This window comes from Pinus tabuliformis, chromosome 2_1, assembly GCF_031772625.1.
Source record: "Pinus tabuliformis cultivar Carrire ecotype Pingquan chromosome 2_1, CPIR1, whole genome shotgun sequence".
NCBI classification, from domain to species: Eukaryota; Viridiplantae; Streptophyta; class Pinopsida; order Pinales; family Pinaceae; genus Pinus; species Pinus tabuliformis.
Window position 1 is genome coordinate 633884363 of NC_142299.1, and position 11156 is coordinate 633895518.

Sequence of the window (11156 nt, forward strand, 5' to 3'; positions counted from 1 at the left end):
ATTTGTTATAGAGAGTATATGCCTCGGTAAGGATCAATCAGGTGACCTACCACAACATAGTCTAGAGCTTTACCATCTCGCCTATAGGTTGGTTATTAACCCTATATTTCGCCACATCTATTTAAGGTGTATGTAATGGTGTGTTGGGAGGAGGGGTCGGGCGTTAGCCCTGGCCCCTAGTCACACACCCCCCCGCGAGACCATGGCATAAGACTGCAGCGGGGGAGTGGGGATCATCCCCAAACCCCAGTCACGTTCATCTCCATGGAACCTTGGCTAGGTGCAATAGAGGAGTTGGGACTAGACCTAGGTCACAAGACAATTCACAAGTCCATCAGCAAGGAGTTAAGGGCTCAGCGGAGAGGGCGGGGTTGTAGGCCCTGGCACATGGTTTTATTAGTATCATACGACCCTGCACAAAATTGGAAGGGAGCTACCAGAGAGGGGCGAGGATTCGGCCCCATCCCCCAGTGCTATGGTGCACCAGATGACTGGCGTGGCACCAAGTCTGACGGGGGTGGAATTTAACGTCCGGCCCCCAGTCACATGGCAGGCACGTAATTGAAGGCAGAAGTTTGGAAGCCTATCTAGTAGGGGTGGGTGGTTAGTCCCGGCCCCTGGCCACATCAATCTCCACACGACCAGAGCAAAACGGAAAAGGTGCCAAGGTCGGCGGGGGAGGACCATTGGCCCTAGCCCTTGGCTTTATGGCACACCGTGTTGTTATGAACATAACTTATGTAAAAATAAATAAAAATAGATAATAAATAATAATCATAATAATATAAATATAATAATAAATAATAAGTAAATTAATTAATGGTTAGTTAGTTGATAATGAAAAGGCATGTCTTAGAGACATGTCTGTTCATGAAAGGGTACTTACTTGGCTATATATACAGGACCCTAATTCTCATTTGTACTCATCCTACATCAATTCTTTATATAATATACAATTTACACTTACAATCCTACGATGGATGTATTTCTCTACGAAATATTTTAATATTTTTGTTGCATATACGACTAGTGGTCGTTACATTAGTATTAGAGTTGTTCGATCCTTTGGTCGCTCAACTATTGCACAGAGCCGTGTTCTCCAATCCAAGTCTTTGACTGTCGAATTCATCAACATTATTGTTGTTGAAGCGTTTCACTACAAGAATTTAGACTTTCTCCATTTTGCTATCAAGCATTTGGCTATTCAATAATAATAATAGTTTATATATATATAGAGAGAGAGAGAGAGAGAGATAGAGAGAAAAAAAATTTAAAAAAAAAAAAAAGGAAAAAAAGAAAAAAAAAATTGGAAAAAAAATAATAATAAATAAGTAAATAAATATAGTTTGATGTAAATTTTGAAAGAGAACATTCATATATATAAAAAGGTTCTGCATTATTGATAAAAAGTGCATGATAAAGTTAAGAGGGAATCTTTCCAAATATATTTAAAACTATAGGTAAGAGAAGGAAGAGTAGATAAAATTATCTTGATTCTTCATTAAGTGGTTACAAGCTCGTAGTTTTAGAAACCCATCGTAATTGCCCAAGGTATTTTAAAAGTAAAAGAAAAACAAAAGGAATATAAAAACTCTTTATGTGAATGATAACTTTTACTTTTTACGTGGAGAACATTAACTGAGGTTTTAGAAACCCTTGGTAATTGCCCATGATATTTTAAAAGTAAAACAAAAACAAAAGGAACTCAAAATCTCTTTATGTGAATGGTAAGTTTTACCTTTTACGTGAAGAACATTAACCGAGTCAAAAGTACATAAGTGAACATATATTTTATATTATACCCCAAAGAGGTGAATAGCCACGTTTCACTAGGGTTGTAACTTTTCAACAAAAAAAAATATAAATAAAAGATATATAAAGAGAAGTATTATATTAGAAAGGGGTATTTAAAGAAAAGTTCAAGTCATAAAATTATTGAAAATATATATAAGTACAAAGTTGGTATTATTATAAAAGGTTACATAAGGAAAAGATATTAGTTAATATTTTACGTTAGAGTGAAGTTGAATTAAAGTTTAACGAGTTATATGAAATTTAAAAAATAAATACAAAAGACAATAAGATATTTAAAAGAAGCCAATTGAAACAATATTTAAATATTATTTTTCAAGTACAAAAGGAAAAAAAAACATAAGCACAATTATATAAAAAGAATACAAAGGAGTTTTGAAATATCAAGGATAATAGGAAATTGGATTTAAAAAGTTTTGAAGAATTATATATATATATATATATATATATATATATATATATATATATATATTAAAAATGCACTTTTAAAGGAGGCTTGAAGTACAAAGTCCAAAGAAACTTTAAATATATTACCTTAAGTCATCTCAACAAAACAAATGGGATCAATCATTGAAAAAAAAATGATGGAGCTCAATTCTAAAATGAAGAAGGAAGAAAGATTTTCCTATAATGGTCTTTCAGTTACAGATCACAGAGTAATTACATTAAAAGGAAGTATCCAAGGAAGAGAAGTTAATGTCACCATCAACCCAAGCAACGATAAAAATTATATCAACATCAACTTGGCAAATCAACTATTAATTCTAGAGCTAAGAATTGGTGTAAAGAAAAATATTTTTGACCAAAACGAGTATAAAATTAGTGATCTACAAGTGACAATAGGCCTCTATGACTACATATCTCAATTTCATGTTGTAAGGACAGATAAAAACACTGACATCATACTCGGTCAACCCTGGTTTAAGGATTTGGGTACATTCATGTTAAACATAAAGAAACAAGTTTTGACGTTTCCTTATAAAGGGAAGATGATCATGTTTTGGGACATAACAAGTAAATCAAAATCAATAAAATCTTCATTAGAAGACCTTAAGGATATCTCAGATTTGATGTTTCAAGATAATGAAAAAAACTATATCAAATAAGCAAAAAGAGTTTGAACAAGTCATCTGCAGCAAAGACAAAGAAATTTCATGCCACCGAGATCACCAAGAAAATCTACTCGAACAAGTCAAGAAAGTTAAAGCATCAAAGAAGGAACTCAAGGAGCGTTTATTAGAACAAGAAGAAGAGAATTTACGTTTAAATAGCCTTGACCAAACATTAGTAGAACAAATCAAGTTTTTAAAAGAAGAGAAGCATGAAGGCCAAAATAAAGTTGACTCAGAGAATAAGGAATGTTTACTTCTCAAAAATCATAATCAAAATATTCTCAAACAGATTAAAAAACTTAAGGACGAAAAGAACTCATTAACGAATAGGTTCAAAGAACTTGTCGCAATTGAAGCATCAAAATCTCCAGATGTAGCAGTCCAAACTGAAGAAACAAAGATCAAGACAACTAATCTTGAAGTTCAGGCAAATCCAAACCATATTGAAGTAGAAACGTACACAGAGTTTGTCTTTCAAACAGAGGACACCCCAAATAAAGATTTAGTAGTTAAGTCAACAACAACAATGCCTGATGGAGATCCAGAAACTGTCATAAAAACATTAAAGGAAGTTCAAACAAGAAAAAATCCTTATCTACATCTGAATCACAAGAGTAGACACCTTAATCAATCTACAAATTTGTATCACTCAGAACATAGATAAAAAAACTTATGTTACAAAGAATATTGAAGTGATCTCAATTTAGTCTACTGATAACAATTTGTTACAAAGTTCCAGTGATTAGAAGATTCCACAAAAGGTTAATCTAGGATGGTCCGGTCCATTCTCAGTACGACAATTTTATATATCACTCCAAGGATCATATCAACTTGTATCGACAAAGATGATTGTTCAGAGATGAGAAGGCATTCATAACAGAAAAAAATATCAAGCAGAAGACATACGTAGCAGAAAATAGATCAAGCCCTTTCATTAACAAGCTTTGAAGACAAAGCTTTTGAAGGAGAAGGCAATGTTATGAACATAAATTATGTAAAAATAAATAAAATAGATCATAAATAATAATCATAATAATATAAATATAATAATAAATAATAAGTAAATTAACTAATGGTTAGTTAGCCCCGGATGCGGGTGTCATCGAGTTTGGCAATGGAGAGCCACATGCTGGGCATGGGCTGCCACGTGAAGAGCAAGGGTCTTTAATGCCTCAAGCCGCCGAAACTTCAAGACGGGAGAGACACAAGGGAAACCTTAATGGAGCCGCTGGAGGTGATGGCAATCCTGAGAAGAGCATTCAATGTGGGTCATTTCAAAAGGAATGTTAATGGGCATAAGTATGATGAATGGTAGGGGAAGAGAGCTCAGAGCGACGAGAAGGATTCTCAGAACTCTGAGTGTCGATACTGCGATCTGGTTGTCGAGAGTTTGGGTGAGGTCCGCTCCATTCTGGTGTTTTCTGGCCTCTGTCTTCGCTCAGGTAAGCTCTGCCCAAACCCAACTTGGGAGCAGCAAGCTTCTGGAAGGGATCTTAACTACTGTCGGCCCTCCTCTGCGCTGGAGCAGAATAAGGAATTGGAGGATACCATGGGGCGGACGCGTGAAAGGATGCCTTGCAGAAGAGGCCCAGGACGTGGAGAATCTTCTCGACCCCCTGCAGCGGACGTTCATCATCATTGCTGCTGCTGCTACTGCTATAGAAGAGCGGGAGCCACCCAGATCCCGGCTTGTCAATTTCTGGAAGTGGGTAGCTCTATTGAGGGAGAGCCCATGCTCCCAGCATTTGGCTCAGTCACCTTTACATTGGGTAGCTCAAGGGACAATGCCGGAGTTAATGCACATATCTCTGTGCTTTTTACCAAAATTCCTGAGGAGAATGATGAAGGTTCGTCACTGGTCCCTGCTGAGGATAATTCAAAGAGCGACAGGGGGAAGCTCCCAATGGGGGAGCCATCGAATGCAGAGGGCAATTCAGGAAGGGAGCCTCCTCAACCCCCCACCCAATTTCAAGAACCCGAGCTGTCTGCCCCAGCGCAGAATCCCATGGCTATGTGGGAAGGCGTTCCAGAGGGACAAGGATGGAGCAGAATTGTGGAAGAAGAACCAGAGGAGTAACTCCCCGTGGCACTCCTTCGCTTTCGCCTCCTTCTCTCAGGTCGGGTTCATGGTTCTGGTCAATATCAAGTCTCTGTTCTATATCTTGGTCTGTTTCCTTTATGTTTCTAAGTCTCGCTCGCGGCCTCCACAGTCGTTATGGGTTCGGAGTCTAGTGTTTGGTATAAATTTGTTGTCTTTGCCTGTTGCTGTCTGTTTAAAGTAATGTTATCAGTTTTTACAGTTTGTCTGGGTTACGCGTCTTTTTGGGAGTGCCCCTGCGTGGGCAGTTTTGGTGCTACAATGGAAAATCTCAGCGTCATGCATTTTGATCTATCTGGAACTATCGCCCTGCGAGGCAAAAATATGAGTCTGATAGAGCCACCCATGGAGCCACAGTTGGCCCTGGGCAGCCAGTCTTTTTGGATGTAAAAGTTTACCTGTACATATTAATATAAAAGTAGTTAGTATTGCCGAGAAAAAAAAAACTAATGGTTAGTTAGTTAATAATGAAAAGGCATGTCTCATTCATGAAAGGGTACTTACTTGGCTATATATTCAGGACCCTCATTCTCATTTGTACTCATCCTACATCAATTCTTTATATAATATACAATTTACACTTACTATCCTATGATGGATGTATTTGTCTACGAAGTATTTTAATATTTTCGTTGTGTATACGACTAGCAGTCATTACACATGTGGCCTTGTTTTTGCACACAGGGGTTATTGGGCGAATTAACTAAGCAATAAAATGCATCGTTTGTAGGTGAAATTGTCACCTCCCGAACTATTTAGAGGGCAAAATTGTCGCACAGTTTTTAGGTTCAGCCAAATTGAGGGATGAATAGCATAAAAAACTTGGGAGAGCCATAACTTCATGAGTTTTTGGTCTTTTTTAGCCCAAGAAGAGCCCAGATAGGGGTTTTTGGGCATTCTGAATCCATTGAAAACTTCTATTTACTAATTAGAGTATATATGGAAGGAATTTTTGTAGGTTTGAATCTTTGAGTATTAGGGACAATCAATGGGTTGAAGCAGTTTTGAAGACTTTTTTAGCATGGAGAGGACCTTGTAGGGGTTTTCCAACCTTCATATGTTATCTGCATCAATTGTGACTTCTATGGTGCAAATATTGTTTGTATTTTCTCATTTTTTTTAGGAAAGCTCTTTTTAGTATTTCAATGTGGAGTTGTTGTACATGTTATGTTCATTTTCAGATGGAGTATAGGGTCTTGATGTGAGAGCTCTTTTCATGTTGATTGTTTTATGACTGACTATAGATGGTCATACTTATTAGAGTGAGATTTCTTTGTAGGAAAATTTTTCCTTGAAGGGGAAACAAGCCACTCAATTTGCCAACACAATTTATGTACTTTTTTATCACTAAAATCTATGGAGCAGTCTAGGTGTGTTAGCAAGCCCAGAGATGTGGCCCAGGAGGGGTGAACCTCATCATCAAATTTTGTTTTGTCTATATTCTTTATTGCCTTTATGAGTCACATGTGGATATGTTGCTTGTTTAAAGTTCATATGAAAAGTAACTCGTCATCCTTGAAGAGAACATAAAACTTGTTTACATAAGGCCCATTTTTGTTTACTTGCAAATCATTAGAAGATGGTAAGTTTTTAGGAAGGAGAATTTCTCCTCCAATTTCATATCATTTGGTATTAGAGTTGGTTCTGACCAAGTTGCACGTATGGGCAAGAAGTTGAAGCTTGAACAACTCCAAGAGCTAGAGGAGATTAACTTGTCTCTTCGAATGGAGAATGTTGAGATAAGGAGATTGCTTGAAGTTATTGAAGAAGAGAAGAGGCATATGTGTCTTCAGTTGCAGCATGTTTTAGAGGAACAAGTTAGTGAGATTTCTAGTCCAAAAGCAGCAAATAATTCCTCTGAGATGAAGCCAATTTGTGGGCATGGTCCAAACATGGGATATGGACCCTATGTGGAGAATGATTCTTGTGATTTTTGTCAGCATCTAAAAGATTCTCTTATGTGCCTGTTGGTAAAAGTGGGTGGCTTGAGTCATCTTCAAATTCGTCATCAGCATATGAAGTAGAAAATATGGGTGGAAAATCTAAGGAGGTAATCAACATCTCTAATTCAAATCCTTTAGTTTATGTTAATAACACATCTTTTGCAGCCTTTGAAAATCATACTAAAGGTATTGGTATGAATTTTTTGACTCAGATGGGTTATGAAGGAGGAGGCTTCAGAATCAATGGCCAAGGTATCGCTAATCCTATCGAGGTGAAGGAGAGACCAAGATATGAAGGATTGGGTTATGGTCATAGAGAGTTTGGAGAGTGTTCTAAAATTTTTGAGGCAAAGAAATCATCAGATGATGATATGTCACACCAAGATGGTAGTGATAATGGAATTTTGTCTCCCAAGAGAGATGAATGTTTAAAAGGACTTTGCATTTTATCGTCCAATCCTCATCGTCAAAGTTACAGCCCAAGGAACAGGTATAAGTGTCATGGGAATTTTAAAAATGTTGGTAACTTTGATTATTTATGGGACATGTATCCCTGCACATTTTGTAATGTAGCTAACCATTGTGTGGTTGATTGTGAACAACATAAAGTGATGGTCAAGAGAATGGACCAAAATATTGGATTAACGCATGAAGAACCTGCCTCAAGTTTGAAGACTTCCTTATCGATGGGAAAGAAAAAGTATTTTTGTACCCATTGTAACATGAATGGGCATGGGAATGAAAGGTGTTGGAAACTTTCTCGAGAACTTTGCCCCAAGAAGGATAAAGAGGACATGTAATCCATTGCAAGGAGAGAAACAAGTGGCAAAGAGGATATTGGTGTACTTCCTAAGGTAGCGTTCAAAGCAAAGAAGATGCAGAAAGGGAACCCATAAGCCTAGGAGAGGCAAATATTGGGTAGACTGTTTTGTATAGTTTTCTTGCTTTGTAAATTGTAAATACTTGTTGTTCATTACTTGTTTTGGGTACTTTGTAAAGTGAAGACAAGAATAATCACTTATTTGCAACAAGTATGTTTTCTTTGACATGTCATGTTGTGTTGGCTTGTTAATGAGTCCAATTGTTTGAGGACTTTTTGGGATGAACATGTGTATGTTGTCCAATATGTCTACAGTTGTATCATGTACTCACTGATACAAGTGTTTCAAGATGAAGCTTGTTGTGAATGAAATCTTTGATAAAGATTGTACAGAAAATGACTATGTTTTTGTGGACAAAGCCAAATGTGTCATTGAATCATTGCAGCCAGAGTACCTTTGTGTACAAGTGAAATTTGAGGACAGTAAAGCAAAGTTTGAATTAGTGCATGGCAAGCATTGAGTTGCTTCTGATTTCCAAGATGGAAAGTCAAGTTTGTCTTCAGCAAAGGGACTTCAAGATGAAGTTTGTTTGAACCAAGAAAGATGTTTTTGAAGAGAATGTTCAGATTCCATCCATTGAAGTTTTTATTCTTGCATGGTTATAAGAATTGTGGCTCAATTCTTGACAGGAAGGTAAGGACTTCACACAGAGGATAGATGGAGTACCTTGATTGGAGCTTGAAGGCATCAATTGAAACGGAACATAAAGGATTGCGATCGAGAAATTTTATGAGTTTTTTCCTCATTTTGTTTGCTAGGAGAAGATAACCTTTGGGGGTCCAAAAGTTCCTAGTGGGGAGGTATGATCCAGAGATCATAATTTTGCTCAAAAATGAAAGTGCATACAATCTTTCAAAACAGGTGTCAAGTCGTAGTGTTCATTGTTTTGATTCCAATGCCACTTGAATCGCCTCAATCTGATGTCTTATGACAAAGTTATGATGTTTTGAATTTTTTCACCGACAACACAAATTTTGCAGGTGGGTTGACTGGGCTACTAACTGGGTAGTCTGTACTGATGATGTCATGATGACATCAACATGCCTATTGGGCATACAGTGGACCAATTGCATAGCACCAAGTTTTGGGCTCATACATGTCCAATTGGTCAAATTTGATTGGTTGAAGTGTTGATTAGGTGGACCAATGGGACGTTGCCACATGGCCTAACCAGAGGCCACCACGTGGCACCTTGTTATTGGAAAAAAAATTATTATGGATCCAGAAGGCCTCAGCAGGGATCGATCGAGCGACCTACCACAACATAGTCCATAGCTTTACCATATTTCCTACGGGTTGGTTCTTAACCCTATAGGTAGCCACATCTATTTAAGGTGTATGTAATGGTGTGTTGGGAGGAGGGGTCGGGCATTAGCGTTGGCCCCTGGTCACACATCCTCCCATGAGACCATGGAAAAATATTGCAACCGGGGTGGGGGATCATCCCCAACCCCCAGTCATGTTCATCTCTTTAGAACCCTAACACGGACGCAGTAGAGGAGTGGGGATTAGCCCCTGGCCATAAGATAGTTCACAAGACCATGGCAAGGAGTTGAGGGCTCAGTGGAGAGGGAGGATTTGTAGGTCTTGTACCATGGTTTTATTGGTGTGATATGAACCTACGTCGAACTAGAAGGGAGGTACCAGAGCGGGGCGAGGATTCAGCCCCATCCCCCAATGTTATGGCACACCAAATGACCAGCATGGAGTTAAGCCCGACGGGGCAGAATTTAAGGCTCGACCCCCAGTCACATGGCAAGTGCATAACCGAAAGCAAACGTTTGGGAGTCTATCCAGTTGGGGGTGGTTGGTTAGCCTTGGCCCCCTACCACATCAACCTCCACACAATCAGATCCCGATGGAAAAGGTATCGAGCTCGGTGGGGGTGGACCCTTGGTCCCAGCCCTCAGCCTTATGCCGCACCATGTGGCCTTGTTTTTGTGCATAAGAATTATTGGGAAAATTAACTAAGTGACAAAATGCACCATTTGCGGGTGAAATTATCTTCTCCTGAACTTTTTAAAGGGTGAAATTATCGCACAGTTTTTGGATTCAACCAAATTGACGGACAAATAGGAGAAGAAACTTGGGAGAGCCATAACTTGATGAGTTTTTGGTCTTTTTGAGCCCAAGAAGAGCCCATATAGGGGTTTTTGGGCATTTTGAATCCATTGGAAACCTCTATTTACTGATTGGAGCACTTCTGGAAGGACTTTTTGTAGGTTTTAGTCTTTGAGTGTCAGGGACAATCAGTGGTTTGAAGTAGTTTTGAAGGCTTTTTTAGCATGGAGAGGACCTTGTAGGGGTTTTCCAACCTTCATATGTTATCTGCGGTAGCTGTGACTTCTATGGTGCAGATCTTGTTTGTCTTTTCTCATTATGTTTTTTGAGGAAAGCTCTTTTTAGTACTTCAATGTGGAGTTGTTGTACATGTTATGCTCATTTTCAAATGGAGTATAGGGTCTTGATGTGAGAGCCCTTTTCATGTTGATTGTTTTATGACTGACTATAGGTGGTCATACTTTTTAGAGTGAGAGTTCTTTGCAGGAGAATGTTTCCTTGAAGGGGAAACAAGCCACTCATTTTTTCAACACATTTTATGTACTCTTTTATCATTGAAATCTATGGAGTGGTCTAGCTGTGTTAGTAGGCCCAGAGATGTAGCCTAGGAGGGGTGAACTCCATCATCAAATTATATTTTGTCTCTCTTCTTGATTTCCTTTATGAGTTACATGTGGATATGTTGCTTGTTTAAAGTTCATATGAAAACTAACTCATCATCCTTGAAGAGAACATAAAACTTGTTTACATAAGACCCATTTTTGTTTACTTGCAAAGCGTCAAAGGACGTCAATTTTTAGGAAGGAGAAGTTCTCCTCCAATTTTAGATCACTAGGTGTGTCTCTTTTTTTATGTCATCCTTATGATCCAATTCTACCTGTAATTTGGCATGAGAACTATTATTTTAGGCTATTTCTCTTGTAAAATTGACAACGTTGTTAGACAGTTTGTGGTCTGTTGAGATGTTGAGATGTTGTTGCAGGATTACACTTTCTAGTTTTACCTCACAAAGGATGGGACAAGTACTTATTGAGCATTATTGTTACGCATGAAGATCTACTTTGGACGCATTGACCTCCTTCAATTAGTTATGAAGATCAATTTGGAAGCATTTTATGTAGAGTGCATGTGAAACAATTGGCTGTTTCTATTGATATTGTAATTTGGCAAAGTTGTTACAACTTTGTCCTAACCTTGGAAATTGTTATCAAATTGTTAATGTGAATTCTCAAATTATATCACATGAGAA